Here is a 26,952-nt window from a genome sequence, read left to right as displayed (position 1 = left end):
CCTCCTTCAATGTTCTACACTTCCTACGTTATACAGACTTTCTTCACTTTTCTTCCCAAATAATCCAGCAGAGATTTCCATGTGTACTTTGCTGTTTAAGCTGGACTGGCCAAGATCACCAATGACCTTCATGCTACCTTCTTGAAACATTATCTCCTTTAATTTCATCCTTCAAACTACTTCTTTTCTAACAGTTCCTTCACAATCCTCCAGTTTCTTCTGTTAATTAATTTAAATGTTTTAAATTGTAAGTTTCTCAAACTTTTTGTATAAATAAGAAATGTCTAGACATTAAGTGCTGTTTCCTTTTACTTTGCTGTATAAAATAAGGGTGTTCTTTGGTTTAAAAAAAAAAAACTCACAAGCATTTGTACATCATAAGGAAGAAAAATGTCCACTGATCTGTTATTTCCAAGGCAACACATTTTTATGCAAAACTAATGAGATTTCAGGCATTTTAAAGGTTAAAGGTTATTTTTGCAGGACGTAGCAATATGTGAAGTATTAGTGTGCTTCACAAGATGCCATTGCCAAGATCATCCACTGCAAGGAAAATTTCATGATGTGAAAGAGAATTTGCTTTTCTGCAGCTACAGCAAAGGTCGAGATTCTCCCCCCTGTGGCAGCAAAAATTAGAGGCAACTACAATTCGAAGGCTAGTGCTAGAGTTCCATTAGGTAGCTTGGTGATCAATATAAAGCTGAATTAAAATGTATAACTTAAAATTAGAACATTTTCATTATAAAGAAAAGCTAAGTCTTTAAGGAAATAGATATATTCAGCCCTGATTTGAGTATTACACAGTGTATGCATGTAACCAAACATCAAGTGGTGCCCATAATTAGTTAAAAGTAAAGCAAAATAAATTTGAAGGGTGTGAGTAGATGGAATACAATTTTAACAAACAGAATGATCATATATCAGACATTGCGTTTATTCAAGCCAGCTCTCAAAAGCTTCAGTTCGTCTGTGTTCAGCCCCAGGCCTCTGCCTGCTGTTCTTTCCCTATCCCCTTTCCAGTTGATTACATCTATTCCTGTGGCCTTAATTAACTTCTCTTTGCAGGTGATTCCCAGATTGTATCTCCAATCTATCTGCTTTTCTGTGCTTCTGACAGGTATTCAACTGCTTGCTTGGAATCTCCAATTAGAAGATTTGTAGTCAGCTCAGGATCAACATTACAAAACTGAACCGTTGATTTCTGTTCCTTAAATCTGTTTTCTCCCCATCAGTGACACTGAACTAAACGGCCTATCAAATCACAAATCTCCGTCACTCTGACTCCCTCTCATGCTCCTCCAAACGCATCTGTTCTTTATTTGCACCTCCTTTTCTTCAGTTGCACAGACATCATCCAGATCAGGTCATGATTATCTGATGCCTGAACTATTTTAACCACTTTTTAATGGTCACTTGCTTCCACTCTTGCCAGCATTCAATCTGTGCATCCTATAATTGTCAATGTGAACATTTTAAGGCATAAACAAAAACGTGGATGCACTCTTCCTTCAACAGCTTTTCCTCACACTTCATAACTTATTCACACACTTTCCATAACTCATTTGCTCCACTGGAGGCTTCATCGCTTTCTTTGATTTAATTGCACCCCGCTCATAACAGCATCCCTCTCACATTGCCTTTTTTCAGTTCCTCAAACATGCAAGTTCCTTTCCACCTCAAAACTTAGGAACACATGAGTCTGATGAACATTCTTCTACCCAGCTATTAGAAGGCTTGCACCTCCTGGTCTTGTTTCCACAGTCACTTGTTTGCAGAGGCTTTAAGGAAGACTCTCACTGATCTCTCATGTCAGATATTTATCTGAACTTCTATTAAATGTTTGCATATGTGTTTACTTGTTATTTTCTGGCTTATCCACAAGATTGCACTGTATGAAGACTAAAGCATAATTAGTTTTTTTTTTCCTGTAAACTGGCACTCAGATCTGATTCTAAAACATAACTGGTTCATAAAAATCCTGCTTACAAATTTACAAATCCTGCTTACAAGTTTACAAATTGTAGAACATGTAAAGTTAAGAACACCTTTGAATATTTTCTCTAAATCTTAAATAACAACAAAAAATTTTCTTCATCACATTTTATGATCATGATCACAATAATTCTTCGTTAAAAGGGCAGGGTTGGTGCAGACCAGGGAAGCTGCCCTGTGCATCATAGTCTTTTTCCACTAACTGGCAATAATATCACCCTTCCTTGATGATGACAACCAAGAAATGTCTACAGTCATCACCAAATATCTACTGGGAAAACAGTGGGTGTCTCGCAAGTGTGTACATAGACCCAAGGACCTGGACCATCTTCCTCTGCTTCTTCAGGTGCATGAGGAAAGAGCTGGATTGGAAGCAGACCACCCAATCTGAAATCAGCACACATGTGAGATGCTGACAAAGCCAGTCACATCACTTAAGTTTTTTAACAGACTTATTACAGAGGGACTATTAACCCCATGACATGGTTGTAGCTTACCCCATCTATAACATGAATTCAGGGCTGGAAAAATAGATCTTTCTGCCTCCAAAGAGTTAAAGAAATCAATTATGCTTGATCTTATTTCTGTATTCCTGGGATTGGACAAGGTGTGATGCACAGAGAACTGAAAAGGAATTCTTTCTACTCCTACTATCCCCCAGAATCCAAGCGTTTGGGCTCAGGGAACCAATCACTCTTGTGTGCTCAGGATCATCCCAGTTTTACCAATGAACATCCTGCACGCTAAGAAATCTCGTCTTGATGTACTCTCTCTCTGCCTTCTATGGATATCCCTGACTCCCACTGCCTTTCTGCATCTCCAAACACATATTTTTGCTCATTTCTGAAGGAACAATATGACTTTACTATGTGACAAGAACTATACTAGATGCAAGGGATATCAAAGCTGAATACAAACAAACAAAAGCCACAAATCTCCCTACAGGTACCAGTATGCCTGCCTGCCTGCTGCAAGAGCCTTTCAAACTGATACCCACCTGTTCAAAAACCAGCCAGGACTAAGACCTTACCACCTGCCATTGCACTCTATAAATACCAGATCCCATCTGCCTGGCTCTTCTTTCTCTGGTTGCTCTAGCAACTGCCGGGTGTCCAATGGCTGCTCCCACACAGTCTGTTCACCCACTGTTTGAACTCCTCATCACATGCTGATGAAGATTTCATAACCACTTATCTGGATAAATCCATCATTCCTTGTTTCAAGATAAGATTTTTAAAATGACTTTGGGAAATGCAATTTTCTTAATGATACAGATGATTCTTGATCCCTAAACGTTCTGAGGAAAATTAAATTTTTGAGAGACTTCCCATAAACTCATATAGATGCTTACAAAAAGAAACAAGAGTATTTGAAAAGAGAAACTGATTTGGAAAAGGCCACCTACCTAAGCAGCTCATGCAGCCAACAGAGAAGATGCAGATGACCCAAGGGAAATAACGGGAGGACTGTAGCATCCAATATGCATTTTCTCAAAGTCCAGATGACTGATCCTCAGGTAAAATGCCAGGAAAATGGTAACTTTCCTTTCTGAACATCTCACTTTACATTTTTGTCCTTATGCCCCCTTATTTCTGTTTGTGCATTTGCCTCCTTTAATGAGGCCACATTTGGGTGGTACACTGGGGCCCTTCTATTTTCCATATCTGCTTCTTAGGAAGAATACAATCCTAAATGCTATATTGGTATTGGTTTAGTTGCTTATACAGCTGCAACCTCAGAGAAGTCACTCCTTGCTTTAGAATCCTGGTCTTCACTAAAAGGAGTGGATGGTTAGTAGCCTAATAGCATAAGCAAAATTTACTAAATTATGTGTCTGTTGATTTTGTCAACCCAATATTCTTCTACCTTATTTCTAGTCAAAGAAACTAGATTATAACTGAGAACAGCATTACCAGTATTTTGGAATGCACCTGGGCTGGCCACAACACCCTGCTCTCCAGCATTCACCTCCAGTTTCCCAAAAATGTATTTTGATTTTCTTTGAGGCATATTAATATGGTCATTTATGGTTATGTTCCTAGATGAATGGGCAAGTGATTTGTGGCTTAGCTCAACAAATGTATTCCGCCCTCTAGGCCACAAGATGAAACTCATGAGGCACATGGCCCAAAGCCAGTCAGGGTGTGAGTGCTAAACATTGTTCAAGAGCACCAAAAAAGTTTCTCTGAATACAGATCTTTTTTCTTATTTTTAAAAACTATATAATTATTAATTTGTGGGTTTTTTCCCTCAATACAGATTTACATGCATAGGGGTTCATTCTTAAACCTCTGTTTCCCCTTCTCCCTCCAAATAACTCCCTCTTGCTATTCATCCCCAGGTTATTACAATGGCATAGTCATTCACTTAACTGTTACAGGATTACCTTCTGACACATAAATGTATCATGACATTATAAATGGAGGAAAAGGAATAAAATAAAGCGATACAATATAAAAGTACAATTAAAATAATAATAGGAATTCTACTAATATTTGGCAGTAAAGATGTATATTGTGTACATATGTTATTTCCCAGTATGCAAATCTCCCTAGAAGAATTTGTAGTTGTGTGTGTGTGTGTGTGTGTGTGTGTTGAACGCAGACATTGCGATATGAGAGGTAAAATCATTTTGACCCTGAAAGGAAAGGATTTCCAGATTCCAGGCCCTGATATGGAGCCTGATCATAAAACAATGACACGGACCCAGAGCAGAGGGTAACAGGGGAAAAATGGCATTGCAGATCGATCTTCACTTGAAATCAAATCTATTATGAGTCAATGGGTTCCTTTTTCGTTTCAAACAGTTTGTATTTGAATTCCTGGTGAAAATCTGAACAAGCGTGAGAGTTAGGCCTGGCCATTCACACACATTCATCCTTCAGATGACAATAACTAGCGTTCAGGGATGCTACAAAGTGGCCCAAAAACGCTTCCCCAGGGATGCTCGCTGGCTCTCAGAGGAAAGCACTTTTTCCGTTCCTCAGGGTTGCCAAGCATTTTATCCTTGCCCACTGCAAAGACAGAACCTTCTCAGACATGAGTGTCTGTCTCTAACCACGTCTTTGAAGTAGGGAATCCTGAAGTGCCAAATCCAGATGTAGCCTTTGGTTTTTAGTTACATTAAACATACTCCTCTCGTGCCACTGGTATGAATTGTTTCTGCTCAGTACAGCTGAGTAGGTTTTGACTAGCCTCTTTATGCTGGTTCAGGTGTTAAAACCCTGATGTAAACCAGAAGCCACGGTTGTCACAAATTCACAAATGGAAAATTCATGGCTCAAAAAGCTTAAATGACCCAGCCAAGGTCACAGTAAGTAAGTGAGTGCTCCTGAGCACACAATTTTCTTCTCAAGGATCATGTTAAACAGCTTCTAGATGATCTCTTGAGGTTGCTCACAATCCTCAGACTCTGATTTAGCAGCTAAGCGCTATGGGACAAAAAAGAAATGGAGTGGTCTTGATGAATGATGTCACTGGCATGCCTTCAGAAAAGATTTCATCGAAGGTTTAGCATCCTAACTCTTCAGCAAAGCTCCTAACAGCTGTGAATTCTGTTTGTCATTGTCAGACTCAAGCAGTTCAACATTATTCACTGTCCTCCAAAACTCAGAATGCCTCCCAGGTGAATATTTATCACCTATTTAAAGAAATGCATAAGATGGGTACCCAGAGACAGAGTCAGCAATATTCACCTCCAACTGCTTGCAAGCAAAATCAAAAGCATACACCTCAAAGATCTTAAACAGTTGCCTCTTCTCACGTTAATTCCAGACCTCTTGGCGTGGTGTGGTAGTAGTGTTAGTACTTTGAAAACAGACATTTAAATTCAAACAGGAAGAAATTAAGGGGGAAATGTAGCCTCAACCAAAGCAGCAAAACAGAAACCCCATGGAGTTCAGCAGTGACCTGTAATACCAGCCTCCCAAACACCAGCCAGTTCACATCCTCACTGCTCCACTTCCTATCTAGCTGCCTGCTGATGTGCCTGAGAAAGCAGCAGAAGATGGCTCAAATGCCTGGGCCCCTGCATTCATAAGGAAGCCTCAAATAAAACTCCTGGCTCCTGGTTTCAGCCTGGCCCAGCCCTGCCCACAATAGCCATTTGAAGAGTAAACCAATGGATGGAAATTCTCTGTGTGTGTGTGTGTGTGTGTGTGTAACTTGACCCATCAAAAAATATATATATCCTTTAAAACACTTTTCAATTCGTCAGAATAAAGAAAAAAGTTCCAAGGGGCTAAAATATAAGCACTGGCAGGGATAGTTCTTTCTACAGACTCAGGCTTCCATTGTCTGCAGCATTCCTTGGATCCTGGTAGCATCACTCACTTTCTGCTTCCATCATCCCATGGACTAGCCCCACCTTTGAACTTCTTTCCTCTCACTTGTAAGAAACATTTGGCTTTCACTTAAAGTTTGCACCATATTCCCATCACAGGACACCTAAATTATACCTGCCAACTTTATTGGTAATATCCAAGGGTTCTGAGGACCCATATGTAGACATCTTCAAGGAGGCATAGTTTAGCATGCAGCAGTTAGAAGGGCTGAATTCTCAGTGAACATGAGGAAAGAGGAAAATTTTTAAAACATGAATTTGCAACTAATGAAAAAACTAGACTGCTTGCTAGGTGGAGAGGAACAGGTATGGATGAAAATCAATCATGTGAGGTTTTACAGGAATAGGCTTCTATACAACATGATGCATTGAAGCCATTGCTAGGAAATCGGAGCTGGGACTGGGAGAAACATGAGGTTGGCAGCTTCATTCTGGATTCACAAGCTCTGAAATCTTACAGGCCTCCAAATCATTTCGTTTCTTCAAACCTGTTAGACTTTCTGTGAAAGATTATCCTTCTTAACTCACATAAAACATAAGTGTAATGCTCCTAAATGCTATCTGTATAATAATACAAATACCACAATAATAATTGGATTGTTTAACTTGTGAAATAATTGACCATGCTGGCCAGGGAAGTTGGTATAACTTCTTAGGCTTTTGTTGCTATTATTTTCGAAGCAAGACTAGAAACTATTTTCCTTGGAGACAGCCATAAATTTCTAAGTAAGGGGACCATTTTTGCCTGCGGTCTATCTCTAGCAAACAAGAAGAAATTATTGATCCCTAACTTGTTATGCGACCTGCACTTTTCATATACCAGGAGTTTTAAAAGGGTAAGCTGTGCTCTGAAGCCTCGGGAGTAATGCCCTGTAGTTAACGCAGACAAAACTAACTGATTTAGAACACAGAGTAAAATTAAAAAATATATATATATTGAATTGAGTCTAAATTTCACAGAATGGATTACAAGTGCAATAAAAACCCAGGAGAAAAAAATAGATTGATGTGGACTCAAACAATATGCCCAGAGGATAAGCACAAACTAGAACTTGAGCAAATACTGTTTGCATACACAGAAGACTGAGGAAATGAGATGGGCAAGGGCCAGGGGACAAAAGAGAGTAACCCTTCTAGACTGGCACCAAGCATATTCATCAGATGCTAGCGTGAGAAAACAAGGGCTAACAGAACCTGACAATGCTTATTAAACATAGGTACTTAGGAGTCAGGCAGGATGTCTGGGTCTGAGATACGTCTTCACTCCCTGCTGGTTTTGAGACCTTGGACAATTTATTTACTCCTTAATTCCTAGCTTTCTCTCTTATAAAATAAGGTTACTTGATATCTACATCAAAATACTTCTGTAAGAATAAAGAATGCGATGAATTTAAAGCACTTAGCAGAATCCTTCACAAGTATAACAAGTCACATTCAGTAGTACTGGTATTTGTAACAGCAGTAGAATCATAATTCTAGATTGTAGACTCATAAACATGTAAAATAGAAAGATCTCAGAGATGATGCCATCTAGTCCCTTCACTGAAGTCCAGAGAGAGAGGAGACAACTTGCCCCGGCTCTCATGTGGAAGTCTCAAGCTCACTGTTATTTCTACCACATCTGGCAGGTTTAGGACTCCTACTTGGTGTTCTTGAGTATGCTAGAATAGTGTAGGGTTTGGGCTGCTTTCCAAAGGATTGTTGCACTATGTCAATTAGTGGATTCTGCAGCGACCTCAGTCTGCTTGGAGTGGCGAGATTCAATTGTTGAACTATCAAAACCACTTGAGCAAGACCCTAGGAGCATGCCCCACATCAGGAACCTGGGATGGTGGGAAACTGGGTGGGGCTTCTCCCTTTATCTCCCCCTTAACCCCAGATACAGGGAAAAAAATGTGGAAATAATAGTCTTACCCACTTTCCTGTAGCCCTTAACTACGTAAAGATTGTCAAAAAAAAAAGAAAAACATTTTTAAAAAGGTTATTGCATATCAGCTGTCTCCAGTCCAAACAAAGACATTTATTTTTCTTAAGGATTTATGTAATGATTTACTTATTATTATTTTCAACATTTTATGATACAGTTCCATAGGCCCTGGGATTTCCTTATCCCCTCAACAATTCCCATTCCCACCACTGAGTTCTCCTATATTATTACTATGACATAGTTCTTCATACACAGTCATATGTCCATCATTGCGGGCATGGACAATGGCAGAGTCCAGCATTCTATTGTCAAGATATAGTAAACAGTTTCAGTGAGAGTTCATCGTTGTCTGGAGGTAGAGATGCATACTGCAATGTATCCTCACATCTGGATATGATAGTCTCCATCACACAGTTACTATACATCCCCTTAAATGAAAAGCCACAATACAAATTCAACAACAGGAAGAAAGCCAAGTTTAACAAGCGTACGTTTAACCTTAAGCTTACATTAATTAACTGCCCCAAAAGTATAGGAAAAAACTGAACAAAGGCCACTATTGGCTTTAGCTCATTTGTTTAATGTTCCTTTAGCATACCTATGGCCCCCTACATTTTAGCTAAAAAAAAATCTCCATTTTGGTTTTTAGGAGTTTAAATCAAGCTCGCTAAACCAAGTTCATATATGCTGGGTTGGTTTGTTTCAGAGTTCTCAAGAAATTATCATACCTAGAAATATATGTAAAAATAATTTCACAAAATACTAGATATGATTCCTAATACAAACACTGAAATGTAGATTATCTAAGGAGTTGGAATGGGTGGCAGCAAACTACGTGCTTATACCGCCCCCTCCTGGCAAAACGCTAAAAAGACAACCTGGATGTTTGGCATTTAGCAAACTGGTTAATTTCCTTCTAAATAAAACCGTGTGCGAGCTTTTCTTGTTCCTGTTGATAAATACCTGTGGGTAATTTCCTTGCTTTAAATAGCTGCCTTAAATAGTTACTTTAAGATGAGTAATTCATTAATGCTAAAGTGAAGATAGTTGTGCCCTGGAATGGCAATAAATCGGCAAGATTACTCAGCTCTATTTGCAGAAGCCCTGCATTTGCTGCTTTATTTACAAAATAGACGTACAGTTTCCTCAGATGCCACATTTATCTAACTCACAGGAGGATTCAGTTAGATATAAGGCAAACAACAGGAGCATCAGAGCTTTCTTTATAGATAAGACAGAGGACAGGAATAGCAAGCTTCTACAATATTTTGGCTAACTAGCGTCCAATTTGTAGAATGAACCCTAACTTCTGAATATTCCTGCCTCCTGAAACCGATAAAAGATACATCTCAGAGATGACTTCAGTAGCTGTAATGCCTCCTCATCCAGATACAATCTATGATAAAATGCTGTTAGGATAAACCATGATGTGCCACATACAGTTACAATAAAATAGGAAATGCCACAGTTACAAATAACCAAACTATTTTGGTGTCTTAATCTAAGCAAAACTTCTCACTCAAACAAAATTCATATTACCAATGTTTATGGTTCGTATTACACTGTATTATAATCGCCTATTAATTTGTTTTTCACAGCTGATCATTAACTATCTTTGGGCAGGGCCTAAATACTTAGTTTTCTTTGATGTATATTCAATACTGGTACAACATTTGGAACACAGGTGCTCAAAATATATCTATTAATGGGAAGAATGGTGTTCAAGGAAAAGTTGGCATATATCCTAATCTTGCTGAGGTCTGGCCTGAATAAAACCAATTACAGTGAAGAAAAAAAAAAGAAAAGAATGAAGGTATATATGAACAAATAAAGCCAATCATATAACTGAATATTTTTTCTCCATTTTCCTCTCCATACATCAGCTACAGATTGCCTGGCAAATGCCAATTTGATATCGGAGTGATGCCATCCTGTCCTCGGAGGCTTCTGCCTGTGCCGATTGTGCAATCGTAACTGTCTTCTTGGGGGGACCCTTGACAAATCAGAGATGTGAATCACATACCTGGGAAATAAATGCGATTGGTAACCAGGGTTTGCAATACCCAGATTAGGAATAGGGTGGTACCTGCAGACACGGACCAATGGAACCCTTAGAAACAGCCTGCTAGGGGAACCCTTCACAAAGTGATGCCAATGCTGTCAATAGAGCTCAAAAAGAAAAACCACGACGTGAGGTACTCACAGGTACCAAAGAGAAGGCAGAAAATATTCCTGCAAGGATTATTTCGGTTAGGATTTCAAAATGAAAGAAAATGGCATAACATGAGTGTTCATTGGCATAAAGTGTGTGTGTATGCGTATTAGAGAGACCGGAGACCTGGTTCCGCTCCAATTCCAGCTTCTTGCTAATGTACCCCTCAAAGAGGCAGCACACGATGGTCATGACTCAGGACCTACCACCAGGACAGGAGACCTGGAGTTTCCAGATCCAGTATCTGGCCTGACCCAACGCTGCAAGGCTTTGAGGAGTGAACCAGTAGACAGACCTCTCTCTTCCTCCTCTTCTCCCTCTTTCTCAGTGTGCGTCTGCCTTTCAAATAGGTGTTCTGATTGATAGACAGATAAGCAAATAATGCCAAAGTCTTGCGAATGGTGTGGGAGAACCCAGGAGATCATTTTCCTTTCCTTCCTGCAGCTCTCAATTTCTCAGCTATGAAATACTAACTAACGGGCCCGGCGCGGTGGCGCAAGTGGTTAAGTCCTCGCCTTGCACGCCCGGGATCCCATATGGGCGCCGGTTCTAATCCCGGCAGCCCCGCTTCCCTTCCAGCTCCCTGCTTGTGGCCTGGGAAGGCAGTCGAGGACGGCCCAAAGCTTTGGGAACCTGCACCCGCGTGGGAGACCCGGAAGAGGCTCCTGGCTTCGGATCGGCATAGTATCGGCCCGCTGCGCTCACTTGGGGAGTGAATCATCGGATGGAAGATCTTCCTCTCTGTCTCTCCTCTCTGTATATCCGCCTTTCCAATGAAAAAATAATAAAAATAAATCTTTAAAAAAAAAAAAAGAAATACTAACTAAATTTATATTGTCACAAAACATGTTGAATGCTCCTCTTTAAAGGTCAAATCATTTATGCCTGTTATTTCAGCAAAGACCCTTTTAATTGTTATGCTTTGCTGCATATCAAACTGGTAGCTTTGGCTTTCTGTATCCTTGAATTAGCATAAGGAGTCATCCATGCAATTATTAAAGCATTCACAAATTATGATATGGAATAGGGAGTGGGTTGTGGAAACACAAAAGGTGCTCAATACAACAATTCCACTCTTGCAATTCAGTAAGAACTGTATCCAGAGGTAACATACTGGGGTTGTCTCTAAATGTCGATGTGTGAGGTGTTAGAAAAACGAGAGATTCAATGGATCACAATTCTGTTCTTGAAATTAAAAACTGGCTTACAGATTGTATTAACCCAGAGCTATTACCCTCAACCCCTGCTTCCTTGATGGTTCCAATGCATCTGACATTTCATCTCCATCAGAGGTTCCAACCCCCGACCTGATCCCGTGGTGAGAAGAACTGCATGGGGTTGACATTTACTCGACGTTTAGTACACTCACGTTAGGCCATAATAACTATTTCTGAACTGCAAATCTGAACTGAAGAACAAATACATTACACAACATGCCTTCCTGAATGATATGGTGCTATGGTGATTACACCCAAATGTTCCTACAGGGCAAGAGCTGTCCCTTAAACACAGCTCCATCGGGTCTGACCTGCTGAGTGTAGGGAATGGGAGGTGGTTTTGGAGTCATATCTGCACTGAGTGGAGTGGTATGCACAGGAATTCTGTAAGGCTGAAACTGAAGCATTGTTCTGCTTTTCTGAATTGTTATCTGTGCTCCTTCAGAAAAAAAGAAAATAACTGAATATGAACCACTTGGGCATTCAACTGGGAATATAGCACTCCAGTTCTCCAAACCCACCAAAGGCTTCTCTCAAGATGGAATCCAGGCCTGCTGCCTGGCAGGCTGCTGTTTGAATGCTTTGTATGCCCTAGTTTCCTCTCAGCCCGCTCTGCCCAGGTCACGGACTGCCAGACACACTCACTTCCTTTCACTTGTTTCAAAAAAATCCTAGAAAGCACCATGTTCTCCCCACAGTCGGATCTTCTACATTCATGGCCAGCTTTAATTTTCATGAATTCTGAAAATCTCTGATAAACATTAAGTCCTGAGACAAATCACCACGACTCCCCTTTACTTCACATTTCCCACACTTTCGTTTCATGGTCTCATAAACATTTGAGCTTAATTGTATATTCTGTGATTTTTTTTTAAATATAGAAACGTACTACAAAAAGTTCATGTAAACACAGTTTAGAAATCCGTGTACCTGAGGAGGTCTTCATAAACTTCATGCAAAACAAATTTCTATAAAGATTTATTTTTATTATTTTTTCATTGGAAAGGCAGATATACAGAGAGGAGAGACAGAGAGGAAGATCTTCCGTCCGATGATTCACTCCCCAAGTGAGCGCAACGGGCCGATACTATGCCGATCCGAAGCCAGGAGCCTCTTCCGGGTCTCCCACGCGGGTGCAGGTTCCCAAAGCTTTGGGCCGTCCTCTGCTGCTTTCCCAGGCCACAGGCAGGGAGCTGGAAGGGAAGCGGGGCTGCCGGGATTAGAACCGGCGCCCATATGGGATCCCGGGCGGCAAGGTGAGGACCTTTAACCACTTGCGCCACCGCGCCGGGCCCACAAAACAAATTTCATGAGAGGCTGCATTTAGATCTCAAAACTTTTGACACTAAGGTAAATCTATCCTTTTAAATTTTAATCTATTTATTCTCATTTAATTTGAAAGATGAAGAAAGAGACATGAGAAAGATCTTCCATCCACTGTTTCATTCACAAACTGCCCATGGTGACTGCGCTGGGTCAGGAGCCTTGAACTCACTCTGCACCTCCTGCTTGGGAGGGAGCAATCCAAACATCTGAAGCATCATGTGATACTCCCATGGAGTGCATGAGTAGGGAAGATGGATTAGAAACAGAGTAGCCAAGACTCAAATCAGATACTTTAATATAGGAGTAAGTGTCCCAAGCAATGATTTAAGTGCTAAGTCAAATGCCTGTTCCCAAACTTTTCCTTTAACTCCATTGTTCTACAAACTTTTTAGAACGACCCTAGATATAGCTTTCCTGTGTTGTGGTGTAGCAAGTTAAGCTGCCACCTGCCGTGCCATTTCTAGCTTCTCCACTTCTAATCCAGCTCCTGGATAATATACCTAGCAAAGCAGAGGAGGAAGGCCCAAATACTTGAGTCTGCACCCAGTGGGAGACCTGGAGGAAACTCCTGGCTCTTAGCATCAGTATGACACAGCACTGGCAGTTGTGGCTACTTGGAGATGGAGGCAAAAGATCTCGTTCTCTCTTTTACCTCCGACTCTATCCATCTCTCTCTCTGCTTGTAAAATTAATCTTTCAAATAAACCTGCTAAAAGGTAAGTCCTTGAAATCATGAATAATGTCTTTTTTAGTCTGCACAATATCCCCGACACTCACTATGAAACTTGGCACATAGTAAGCATGTGTTAATGAATGCATTTCAGCCTACCAACTTCCATCTCCACCTAATTAGTAATTACCATTTATTGAATAAGTGCCAAAATTTAGGAAAATTACAAGAGATCCTACTTTATTTTTCTAAGATTTATCTTTTAAAATTTTTTATTGGAAAGGCAAATATACAGAGAGGAGGAGAGACAGAGAGAAAGATCTTCTGTCCATTGATTCACTCCTCAAGTGACCACAATGGCTGGAGCTGAGTTGATCCCAAGGAAGGAGCCCAGAGCCTCTTCCGGGTCCCCCCACACCAGAGTAGGATCCCAAGGCTTTGGGCCATCCTTGACTGCTTTCCCAGGCCATAAGCAGGAAGCTGGATGGGAAGCAGGACCACCAGGACACAAACCAGTGCCTATTTGGGAATCCCAGTGCATGCAAGGAAAGGACTTAAGCCACTAGGCTATCGTGCTGGACTCAAGAGATCCTACTTTCAAAAAGCTTATTAATAACTGAGAAATTCACCCTGATCCACCATGTCATCATTATAAAAAAAATTTATTAAAAAACAACTGAGGAATTATGGCAGGGTAAACAATGGCCAAATGAAACAGCAATTCCTGTTGTTTCCTGAGAAGTCAACAATGACAACACTAGACAACATGGACCTGCTGAAAGATAACACAGCCAGACAAGTGATAATCCTTAATCTATCACAAGGAGACCCAGAGATTAAAACAGGAAAGATAGTCACAGGTATAGAATACTATGACATTCAACCCCCTTCTCTCCTCAAGTCCCATAAAGGGCCAGCAAGAGAATCCCTCACGCATGTAGGAGAACGTAAGGAGACTGAGGCGAGGCGGGCAGGAGGCAGGCGCTCACGTGGAAAGGCAACTTGATCAGCATCTTCTGGAAAAGACTCTGTCTTCAGGATGAAGGGAACCCCAGGAGTCCATTGCCAAAAAGTAGGATTTTAAGGGGCTGTCGTCAGCCTCAGCAGGCAGAATAAGAGTGTTAAAGGGTTCTTGCAGGTGCCATACAACAGAAAGAACCGAAGGGTTACCCTTCCATGAAAGAAAACACCAGGAATAGATTAGCCAGAATTAGGGAGGTAATACCTTGCTCTTTTTCTATAAGTTCAGTGCACACGTATGTGCACACACACAAGTACACACGAGTGCACGCTAAATTCTAGAGGAAGTAGAAGCAGCAGAGTGAACAGAAGGGAGGAGAGGGGCAAAAGATGAGCCCTAATGCACTTTCCACCGGTGACATGGGAAATCAGAAGACAGGCTTGAAATGAATGAGAGATTCAGGTCTTGATTAAGGTTCTGTGGAAATTCATAATGCCTGATGAGACCAATCCAATACCTTCAAGCATATGGGATTAGCCTAAGAAGTAGTCTGGGTTGGGGGAAGTGTTATTAAAGCAGTAAACTTGGAGGCAGCGCTTAGAAAACAACGAACAACATCCTCATTGCACCTTCTCACAACCAGTCTGTCCAATAAATGAACTATGTCCAGTAGAAAATGTTTAACTACAGTAAAGGAGTAAAACAAAAGTGCACAAGGCTTTCTAAATTAATTTAATAAGCTCAGGATCACTTTATTCACACCAATGTTCTAGGAATTCTAAGAAAAATAAAAGCATAACTCACGCTGTTACATATGCAAAATGCATCACTATTTTTCTCCTTCACAAAAGTTCTTCATGAAAAAGATAGATTTCTCATCAACTCCCAGAAGAACTGAACATCCTCCAACAGTAGCTAATTCAATAATTGTAGTCAATGTAAAACGATCATACAACAAATGTGTTGTCAAGGAGAAATGCTTCTCATTGGAGAAAAACTCTAGGTCATGAGCAATTCATAAGGAAAATAGATTCCATTTTATGTCCAAGGAATGTGAGATGTAAAACCATTCTGAGGCTAGAGCAGGGCCATAACAGGGAATACTCCGTTTCCCATCCATCTCTCTGCCTCTGGCAGGGGAGGTAGAGGAGGGTGGTCCAAGTCCTGGGCCCCTACCCTCACATGGGGGATCCAGAAAGAAGCTCTTGGCTTTGGATCAGCTCAGCCCTACTTGGGGAGTAAACCAGCAGATGGAAAACTTCTCCGTTTTCCTGTTTCTCCTCTCTCTGTAAAATCTGCCTTTCTCATAAAAAATGTGTAAGAAATATTAAAACAAAGAAACAAAAAAAAAATGAGTTATGCCAATTCTGGCCTGCCAATCACATTCACCGTGCTACTTGTTTCCGCAGAGCCCAGCCCATGAGAGAATTATCTTCACGTGTTTAAATAACTAATAAAAAAGAATTTAATTTCATGACACATGAAAACATCATCATATTCAAATTTCATTATTAATAAAAAGTGTTATTAAATTTAATGCTCACTCATTTACACATAGAGTTGTTTTCATGCTATAATGGCACAGAAGAGTAGATGTGGCAGAGAGAATATGGCCAAAAAGCCTAAAATACGTACTATTGGCCCTTAAAGAAAAGTTTAATAGTCCATTCTCTAAAATATTTAAATTCACTTGCTAGTCAGCAGCAAAAGACAAACACCCATTATCAAATTATTAAACATTGCATCCTATTTCAGACAAAATATAATAATACTCAGTCCCCCTTTCTTTAGTTACCAAACCTTCTTTTAGAACTTCCCTGAAGTGCTTTTCTCATTTCTGACATGTATTGACTCATACATACCCTCCAAGACTTAAATTTAAATAGCACATCCTCAGATACCCAACACACGATCCTAAATTAAACTTTCTTTTACACCCTCTGACAATTCTACTTCATTCTTCTATTTGATAGCAACCATGCAGGTGCAGAGTCCCAAGGCTTTTTACCGTCCTATATTGCTTTCCCAGGCCACAGGCAGGGAGCTGGATGGGAAGCAGAACAGCCACGACATGAACCATCGCCCATATGGAATCCTGGCGCATTCAAGGCAAGGACTTTAGCCACTAGGCTACTGTGCTGAGCCCAATCTGTGTTCTTTAAGCAACAAATTCCTCAAATGGAACTTTCCTTAGGCAAGCGATGTTCAAATTTTAGGATATTTAATAATCATATAGCATAAATAGCATAATAGTACACATGCAAATTTCTACTCCCTAGTCTAAACCTTTCGAATACAATCTCTAGCAATCTGCATCTTAAAATCTCTCTCATGTAACTTACTGGCAGTTAATCTGCAGACAACACTGTCTTACGATTTTATTGATGTGCGAACTAAATTAGTAATAAAAATGTTATGATTTTATGGAAAAGAATTTTTATTGCAGCTAAATGTCAACACCTCAAAGGCCACCATATTATTGCTAATTTTCTACAAGTATACATTTTGTCCCATATCTTTCAGATTCTAAACATCGTCCAAGATGTGGGCTCCAGCTAATAACTGACACATCAATTTAAGAGAACACTGTGAGCCCCTTAGCATCATTTGCCCTTGGGAGAGTTCTCAAAGCCTTAGCTATGCTTCTAGAACTGAGGAAGCCGACGCATATACCAGCTATCCCATGAGGTTGCTAAAAGATTGCGTATTGTTTTATTTTGAAGCAAGAGGTAAGATCTTGAAAGTATGAATTGTACCCCACATATGCGCAGCTTGCTGAATTTAAGAGGTAAGTCTCTGTAACGCTGGGTTAGTAAAGTTGGTGATAAGAGCCACTGATCACCATTCCTAAAATGAATGTGTGCTAGACAAAATAGGAAGCACAATATTTAAGAACTTCATGTGGTTCATTTTCTCTATTGTCTGGTGAAGGGGACAATATGTTTCCTACATAGACATTCACAACAACCAGGCTGGCAAGGTTTGATCACTGGGCTGAACTATGCTGTTAGCCTGTATGATGCTAAAATATGCTTCTGTAGTGCCTTATGAACAAAATGGTGGCTCCATTGTTCCCTCCATCCTAAAAAGAACCAATTCTTCACGTTTTAATGTGAAAAGATTTGGAGCTATAAAAGCTAATTAGCTGAGCACTTACTACATACTATACACTCTGCTAAGCACTTTAAATACTAGTATCAATTTATCCTCGTGACAGCCTGGGATAGAGGGTCCATTATCATCCTCATTTTACAAATGAGAAAACTGGAGATTAACTGCCCAAGGTCATGTAGCTATTAAATGGCAGAGATGAGATTTGAATTTGTGATCATTTGACTCTGAATCTTGTGCTACCCATTTTACCAAAAATTATCAGATCCTGACGAACTGGAATGAGCAGTAAGCTGAGATCTGAGATAAATATGTTCTTGTCTCAGCTGTGACACAAAGTAGCAGGATAGTTTTGACCATGATATTTCCCCTCTTTGGGTTTCCATTTCCTCTTCTATAAAGAGTGATAATTGGACTACTCATTGAATAATAAAATTGCTCCCAAAGCTAATATACCATGATTTAAGAGCAGCCACTTTGCACAAAAAGAGAAATGCAAAGACAATGGGAGCCATCTGGATGTAGAAATGATGAATGGCAAAAGCTGCTGGAGGAGATAGTCCCACATTAGCATTCAGTGCCAGGGACCCACACGCCACACTGCCAGTCTTCTGCAAATTGCCCGCAGCTGCACTGATCTGGAATCCACTTAAAGTGTGGAACCCTTAACACACTGTTCAAGATAGTTAGCCTTGGGCTTCCCTAGGAGCCTATCTGGTTCCGTAAAATTAAATGTCTTGTCATTTTGCCAACTTTGCTCTTAAAAGGGTAACAAAGCTTTTGTATTTAACTCAAATCATCTTTTCATGTTAGATAGAATGTTTTGGCAAATTCTTTCTGGAGTAGCTGAATGCAGAGGATTTATGCACCAACCAAAAGATAAAAACCATCTAAAGAAATGATCACACAGATAGTACAGACGGAGACAATCTGCATGATTCTTGCAATCTGTATATCTGGTACTGCTTTATAGAGACAACATCAGTGCACGTACCACCAATCCAAAATGCTCTTTCCAAGACTTCTACAGATTTTTAGAGACGTGCAATCTCATTACTTCAATTAATTCCTGTTTGCAGATCCCACAGAGGTTGCATTCTCAGTCAATACTAGTTTCTCTCTGCCCCATGTAACCCAATCTCATCCAAGTGGTGAATTCCATAGGACAGCATAGGAGAGGATGAAGCGAACACAGAACAGGGGAAACAGGTGTAAATTTGATATTACACACTACTTTTCTTAAAGTTTCTAAGTCCAATGCAGATTTTTAGTGCTTCTATCTTGTCTCACAGCACTGGCCTCCCTCGTTCTGTTTTCTGACCTGTCTGCCCCTAGAATTGGATCCTTAATTTCTTAGGCTATTCTTTCAAAAAGTCACAAAAGCAATATCCTTACACAGAAAAATGAGCTGTTTCTCTTCCAATCTCCTTTTCGATCATGTCCTGAGCCTATCTTCAGAACAAAAAGAACTCTGTCACTGGCACACTGATTAACAGAAAATATCTGTGCTTCCATTCTTGCGACTCGATCATAACAAATGTGATTTGAATGTGAGTGAGGTTGCATTTTATTATTTTATTGTTTTAAATAATCTGGTTCTTGGCCAGGTGTGATAGTTAAGTGACTAAATTCACACCTTGTAAGTACCAGGATCCCAGACGGGCACCAGTTTGAGTCCTGGCTGTTCTACTTCCTATCCAGCTCCCTGCTCGTGGCCTTGGATAGAAAATGGCTCAAAGCCTTGTAACCAACCCTGCACCTACACGGGAGACCCAGAAGAAGCTCCTGGCTTCTGGTTTTGGATCAGCTCAGCTTTAGCCGTTGAAGCCACTTGGCAAATGAACAGCAGAAGGAGGAACATTCCCTCTGTTTCTCCTTCTTTCCATAAGTCTGATTGGCCTTTCTAATAAAAATAAATCTTTAAAGAAAAAGAATGGATACTGAATTCAGAGGTTAAAACTAAAAGGAAAAAAAAAATCAGAGTGGGCATTCGGGAAGCCCCTATCAAAGAGCAAAATGCTTGTGTCCGAGGCCTAGCTCCAGTTCTAATTCTAGCTTCGTGCTAGTGTGAAATGAGGATGTGTAAGACGATGGCTCAGAACTTGCAGCAGCCCCCCGCCACCCATGACAGAGACCCGAATGCTGGGCCCCTGGCTCCATGAGCGGCTCTTGCAGCTGTTTAGAGGATGAGCCAGCAGATGGAAGATCTCCATCTCTCTCTCTCCACCTTTCAAATAAATTAAATGAATGAAATTTTTGAAAATCAAAATTCATTTTAAATATAAAGGTAAATCAAATGTTATCCTTTTCCACTTTTTTCCCCACATATTTTATGTAAACTTGAAACAGGAAAAAACTCAAGTTGTTCTTCCTATCATGTATTTTCTATTCTTTTAAGTATTTATTTATTTTGATTGGAAAGTCAGATATACAGAGAGAAGGAGGAGAGACAGAGAGGAAGATCTTCCATACGATGATTCCCTCCCCAAATGACTGCAACAGGCCAGTGCTGTGCCGATCCGGAGCCAGGAGCCAGAAACTTCTTCCGGGTCTCCCACATGGGTGCAGGGTCCCAAGGCTTTGGGCCATCCTCAACTGCTTTCCCAGGACATAAGCAGGGAGCTGGATGGGAAATGGAGCTGCTGGAATTAGGACCGGCACCCATATGGGATCCCAGTGCGTTGAAGGCGAGGACTTTAGCCTCTAGGCCACGCCGCCAGGCCCCTATCATGCATTTTCTAAGGAAAAATGTTACACAGTATTTCTACATTCACAAACACTCCTATTTCTGTATTTTCCTCGTAAACAGCCTTTTGTGCTATACTCACATTTTCAAAATATTTTGTTGTTCATTTTGCAGTATCTCGTTTCTTTTTTTAAGACTATCCTCCCTTGTTTCAAAATTATTTTTTATTTATTTGAAAGTCAAAATAACAGAGAGATATATATGCACCTGTTGGTTCACTCTCCCAGTGGCAGCAACAGCCAGGGCTGAGTCAGACTGAATCCAAGAGCCAGTAGCTTCATCTGAATCTCCCATGTGGGGTGCAGGTGTCCAAAACTTTGGGTCACCCTGCACTGTTTTCACATGGCATTGGCAAGGAAATGGACTGAAAATAGGCACCCCTATGGGATGCTATCTATGGCACAACACCGGCCACTCTCAGTTGTTTTTTAAACAATTCACTAATCATTCCTGATGGATCTGATCAACCTAATAGGTAAAGGAGAGGAGTTAGAATAGATACAAACACAGTCTCATCTTCAAATAACAGGAAAGGAAAAGGAACTTTTTGAAGAGTCACACACTATCATGTCTATCCCTTCTACAAATTAAAAGTTGCCATGACTGGAAAAACAGAGCAGACGGACGGCAAGCCGACTCAAGCAGTGACAACAGACACGACTCAAGCTTCTAGGAATTGAAAGCCATGCTATGGCAGAAAAAATGAAGTTTTCTTAAACCGATGAAAAGCATAACTGAAAAGAAATCTTTCTTGATAACTATACCTGAAAATGACAGCTGTGCATTAACTTAAATGTAACAATCATTAAAGGAAACAAAAAATAATTATGCACTACACATAAAAAAAAGAATGTTAAACTGCGTTTAGCTCTAGGCAACATTCAGGCAACTGAAGAGAACAGAAACCAACATAAAGAATCCAGTCCGAGTGAGTATTGACACCAAAACATATACACAGAGATCTCCTGCAACAGTTAAGATTTACAAAGACTGTGAACGACAGAAAAGATCCAGTCTAATCGAGAAAGTTCTTATAAAAGCATTGGTATCAGAAAATGACAGAATGGAAAGCTAGGTTTCAATCTGGCCATTTCTCTCCCCTGCTATAAATATTGAAATGCATTTCATATCACTTTAATTAACACCAAGACCAAACCATTAAGTTGCCTATGAACTGTGCCTGATCTGGCTGGCCTCTTGTGGTGGTCTGTCTCCCTCCCACCATCCACTCACACTGGCCACCTCACATTCCTCAACCTTTTGGTCCAGAGCCTTTGCACCTGTTCCTCCCAGTTCCTATGTCCTGTCCCCTACCCGCCACTCCTTCAACTAGTTCATACATCCATCTTTCAGGCAAGATATTAGGATTCGCTACTCATGCGAATTTAGATTTGAATAAATACACAAAAATCTAGATAAAACAACCAAACAAGACTATTATTGTCAGTGGGGAAATAAAATTTGAAAAAAAAAAAAAAGAGGAGTAGTTACTGCATATCACATGGTATGGGTAGTTATTCAACATCGAAATTTCTGATATAAATTATTCTGTAACTCTACAGGGGATGAAGGAATAGTATAGTAATGACATGCATGAGGCAGGGAAAGACAGGGAAAGTGATAAAACTAAACGTTTTCTAACACATTTGATATAGAAAAGTCTGTAAAACTAAAAAAATCAAAACGTAACATTAAAGGTCTATTATTTAGAATTTTGGAAAAGAATCTCAAAGAAACAGCTAGAATACCTTAAGTTACACATCCCTGCAAGATTTAAGTTTAAAAAAAAACCACACAAACTTAGGAAGTAACTACTTCCTTTACAATAAATTTTGAGAAAATACATTTTTTAAGTTTTGCTTTTATTTAAGAGCAAATTTACAGAGAGAAGGAGAGAAAAAGGGAGAGACATAGAGAGATCTTCCATCCATTGATTCCCTCCCCAGTAGTTGTAAGGACCAGAGTTGAGCCCATCTGAAGCCAGGAGCCAAGAGATTCTTCCAGATTTCATACATGAATGCAGGAGTCCATGAACTTCAGCCAGACTCCTCGGCTTTCCCAGACCATAAGCAGAGAGCTACAATGGCGCAGCCAGGACATGAACTGGCAGAGAGCTAGATCAGAATGGCGCAGCCAGGACATGAACTGGCATATAGGATTCTGGTGCCACAGGCTCAGCCTACTTGACCATAGCATCGGCCCTAAAATTGGCTGATTTTTTAAAAAGATTTATTTATTTGTATTGGAATGTCAGATATACAGAGAGAAGGAGAGACAAAGAGGAAGCTCTTCCATCCGATGGTTCACTCCCAAGGCGTCCACAATAGCTGCTAAGCTACTGCACAACCCAAAATTGGCTGATTTTTACAGCCAGGTTTACACAGAACTTTAATTTTATGATGACAAGATTTTAAAAGATTGTTTTATTTATTTATTTATTATTTGAAATTCAGAGTTAAAAAGAAAGATCGATCTTTCATCGATTCACTCCCCAAATGGCAATAATGTTCAGGGATGAGCCATATGGACACCAGGCACAAAACTTTCAGAATTTTCAAGAAATTCAGGAGAAATTAAAATATGAAAGACAAAAATGAATTTAACATATGCTGTAAAAATGTCTCTCTCTTAAAGATGGGTCACCAATTAAGTCTTTTCTAATAATGTACTTCTTGACAGAAATTTTAGCAAAAAAAAAAAAGTATTCTTAATAAAATGCATAAATAAACATGGCTGCAATTAGCACCTTTTGTCCAAAAATGTTCTCATTTGAAATTGTTTATTGGCAAGCTACTGGGACACTCTCCAGAAACAATAGCACTCTACAAAATGTTGCCCACAAAAATTTCTTCCCCTAAATATATCAAAACCACTGATGTGATAATTTTCAAGCTGAAAAACTTATGTTTGATGGTCCACATACGTATTTTAAGGCAACTGTTTCCAGCATGTGAACTGGAAAGAAAATCATATACTAACATAGAGATAGTACAAGCTTTTAGGAGAAGAGTACTTTGGGTCCCATGTGTATCAAGCACCTGCCATGCTGATGATTCAAACTGAAATGTGCTATGGATGTGGACTATACAAGTAACCACCAGAAACTCTGAAACCGTGACTGTAATATGTGTTATATTTTTGTTGGACAATACTGCTCTATTCTTAGTTCTGTCCTTAAGCAATTGCACATTAGTGATATCATGGTGAGTCAATTTTATGGGCTAGCATTTTCTTAAATGTAAAATGAGGACGGCAGTAGAATTCCTTCTCACTCAGCAATTCTACCAGTGTGGAATCATTAAGAGTGAGAGAGATTAGTGAGTCTACACGTGAAAAGCTCGCAGAGGGCTCACTCCCAACATGCCACGCTTCTCTCCCACCAGCACCAGCCAGAGATCCTCGCCGGCTGACCATGGCACCCGTCACCGGTGTGTGTCCTTCGCTGAATGATTTAGGATGATTTCAGAACATGCTGATTTCTGCCCTGTGAAATCAATAGTATTGTTCTGCTTCTCACATGAGGAAATCCAAATGTGAGCAGGTCAGCTAACACTGGAAGGTCTCTAAGCAAAAATTCGGAGGTGTGAGGATCCAAATTTCCCAGGTTTCAAATCTGAAGTCTTCATCATGATGTTTGGTTGCCCTACAGAGAAACCTGATTTTTCTTTGAAATCAAAATTTACCCTCAACTTTATGTTGTTTCTCATCTTTGGCTACTCAGCAAATGGAAAGGATTATTAGTGAACAGTATGTACCATTGTATTCTGAACTTGTGCAATCTTTGCATTAAAACAAAAATTTATATTTTAAGATATGCCCATATAAGGGGTCTTGAAAATTCTGTGGAATTGCATAGTATGTAAAATTAATGAATGCATTTTTTAAAATGTACCAAAATAACATATTTTTAATTCTTTTTTCCATGTATTTAAAATTCTTTACATTACTTATTCGAATCACCCCATCCATTGGTTTACTCCCCCAACGCCAAAAACAGCCAGGGCTGGGTCAGGACTGCAGCTGGAGGCTGAAACTTGATCCGAGTCTCCCATAAAGTAACTGGAACTCGGTCACTTTAGGCCATCACCTGCTGCCTGCAGAGTACACCTTAGCAGACAGCGGAAGACAAGGGTCAGGAGTAGGTATTGAACCCAGGCTTTCCAATGCAGGACTCAACCATCTTTCATTTTACTTTTATTGGAAAGTCAGATCCACAGAGAGGAGGAGAGACAAGAGAGGAAGAACTTCTGTCCACTGATTCACTCCCCAAGCAGTCACAATGGCTGGAGTTGTGCTTATCCGAAGCCAGGAGCCGAGAGCCTCTTCCAGGTCTCTCCTGTGGGTGCAGGGTTCCAAGGCTTTGGGCTATCCTTGATAGCCTTCTCAGACTACAAGCAAGGAACTGGATGGGAAGCAAGGCCGCTGGGATTAGAACTGGAGACTATATGTGATCCCAGCGCTTGCAAGGCAAGGACATTAGCCGCTATGCTACCGCACTGGGCTCAGGACCCAACCACCTTAACCACTAGATCAAATATTTTCTTCCCAAAAATTTTTGAAAGAACCCTCATAAAGTAATTTAAAATAGTTGGGTCTGTAAGAGTAAACAAATAAATATTAAATGACCATGGCCCACTTCAGAGAAATAACTTAGTTATTCTGACACTATTGTCCCAATTTAAAAAGTTATAAACAATCTTCCTTTTAAAAATCCTATATTCCTTTGAATCTGATTCAAGTTCCTTCTCTTTTTTTTATAATGTATTATATTCGTTAGGGAAGGGAATTAAATATTTAAAAAAAAATCAAGAGCTAAAATGGAGAGATTTATAGTGGCCTAAGATGGGACAATTTGATTAATCAGAAAGAATAATAGCATCTGATTAAAATGCATCAGATATTTGAAGAGAAATGAAAAACATCGTTGGCCATCACTGTAATTTGCTGTGTAAACAACTGTATTTACTTGCATAACCAATAGCTGTTAAGGAAAAAATCTTTTACAGAACTAGCTAGTACATTTCAGAAAGTGATAAATTTGGAAAAATCACCATTTTTCAAATAAGGCATTAGGGCAATAATCATCATGAATGCTAAGATCATTAAATAAAATCTGGCAAAGAGCAGTAAAATGAAGAAATCATGCTAGCAGCAACTGAAAGTGGAATATCCAAAACTAATTATGTGTCTACTTGTGTAATACAATAAAAGAATAAAGCTTCTGTAATACCCAGAAAGAGACAGAATGGAATGGGACAAAGAAACAAGAGAGGAAGAAAGGGTAATCTAATATAATCAAGCTTCCAGAGGTCTAACTCCACGTTTAAAAGAAATGTGCAGGCTAGAAAAAAGTTCGCAGAACAAATCCATCCACCACATTTAGAATGCAGCACATTCTATGGGAAAAAGTACATAGATAACATTCTTTAACAAAAATTTACCAAAAAATTATTATAGATTTAAAGAATAAAAAATATTTAAAAACAGGATCTGACATGATGGCCTAGTGGCTAAATCCTTGCCTTGCAACCATAGGATTCCATTTGGACACCAGTTCATGTCCTGGCTGTTCCACTTCCCATCCACCTCCCCGCTTGTGGCCTAGAAGAGCAGTAGAGGATGGTCCAAGTCCTTGGGACCCTGCAACCACATGGGAGAATGGGAAGAGGCGCCTGGCTCCTGACTTTGGATTCGTTCAGCTCTGGCGGCTGCAGCCACTTGGGGAGTGAACAAGCAGACAGAGGTCTTTCTCTGTATCTCCTTCTCTCTGTAAATCTGCCTTTCCAATAAAAAATACATAAATATAAAAGATACATGTATATGTATGTGTATACATTTATATACACAAATGCAAGGATCACACCTTGATTCAGACAAATTTATTCTAAGAACTTACTTTAAAAAACCAAGGAAACAATGTAAATTAAATATTAGACAATGTTTAAGAAAGTATGGATAGAGGCCTTGCACAACAGCTCAATGGCTAAATCCTCACATTAACACACCAGGACTCCATGTCCCGACTGCTCTGCTTCCCAAGCAACTCCATGCTTGTGGCCTGGGGAAGCAGTAGAGGACAATCCAAGGCGTTGGGACCCTGCAGCCACATGTGAGACCTGGAAGAAGCTCCTGGCTCTGCACTTTGGATTGGCTTAGCTCTGGCCATTTCCGCCGCTTGCAGAGTGAACCAGCAAATGAAGATCTTTCTATCTCTCCTTCTCTCTGTAAACCTGCCTTTCCAATAAAATAAATAAATAAATAAATCTTTTTTTTTAAAGATTTATTTTTATTATTTTTATTGGAAAGGCGGATATACAGAGACGAGAGACAGAGAGGAAGATCTTCCGCCCGATAATTCACTCCCCAAGTGAGCGCAACGACCGATACTATGCCGATCCGAAGCCAGGAGACTGTTCTGGGGCTCCCACACGGGTGCAGGGTCCCAAAG

Source organism: Ochotona curzoniae, unplaced genomic scaffold (genome assembly GCF_017591425.1).
Source record: "Ochotona curzoniae isolate NIBS_2020 unplaced genomic scaffold, NIBS_Ocur_1.0 contig_1, whole genome shotgun sequence".
Classification (NCBI taxonomy): Eukaryota; Metazoa; Chordata; class Mammalia; order Lagomorpha; family Ochotonidae; genus Ochotona; species Ochotona curzoniae.
Note: the sequence above shows the minus strand (reverse complement) of the source record.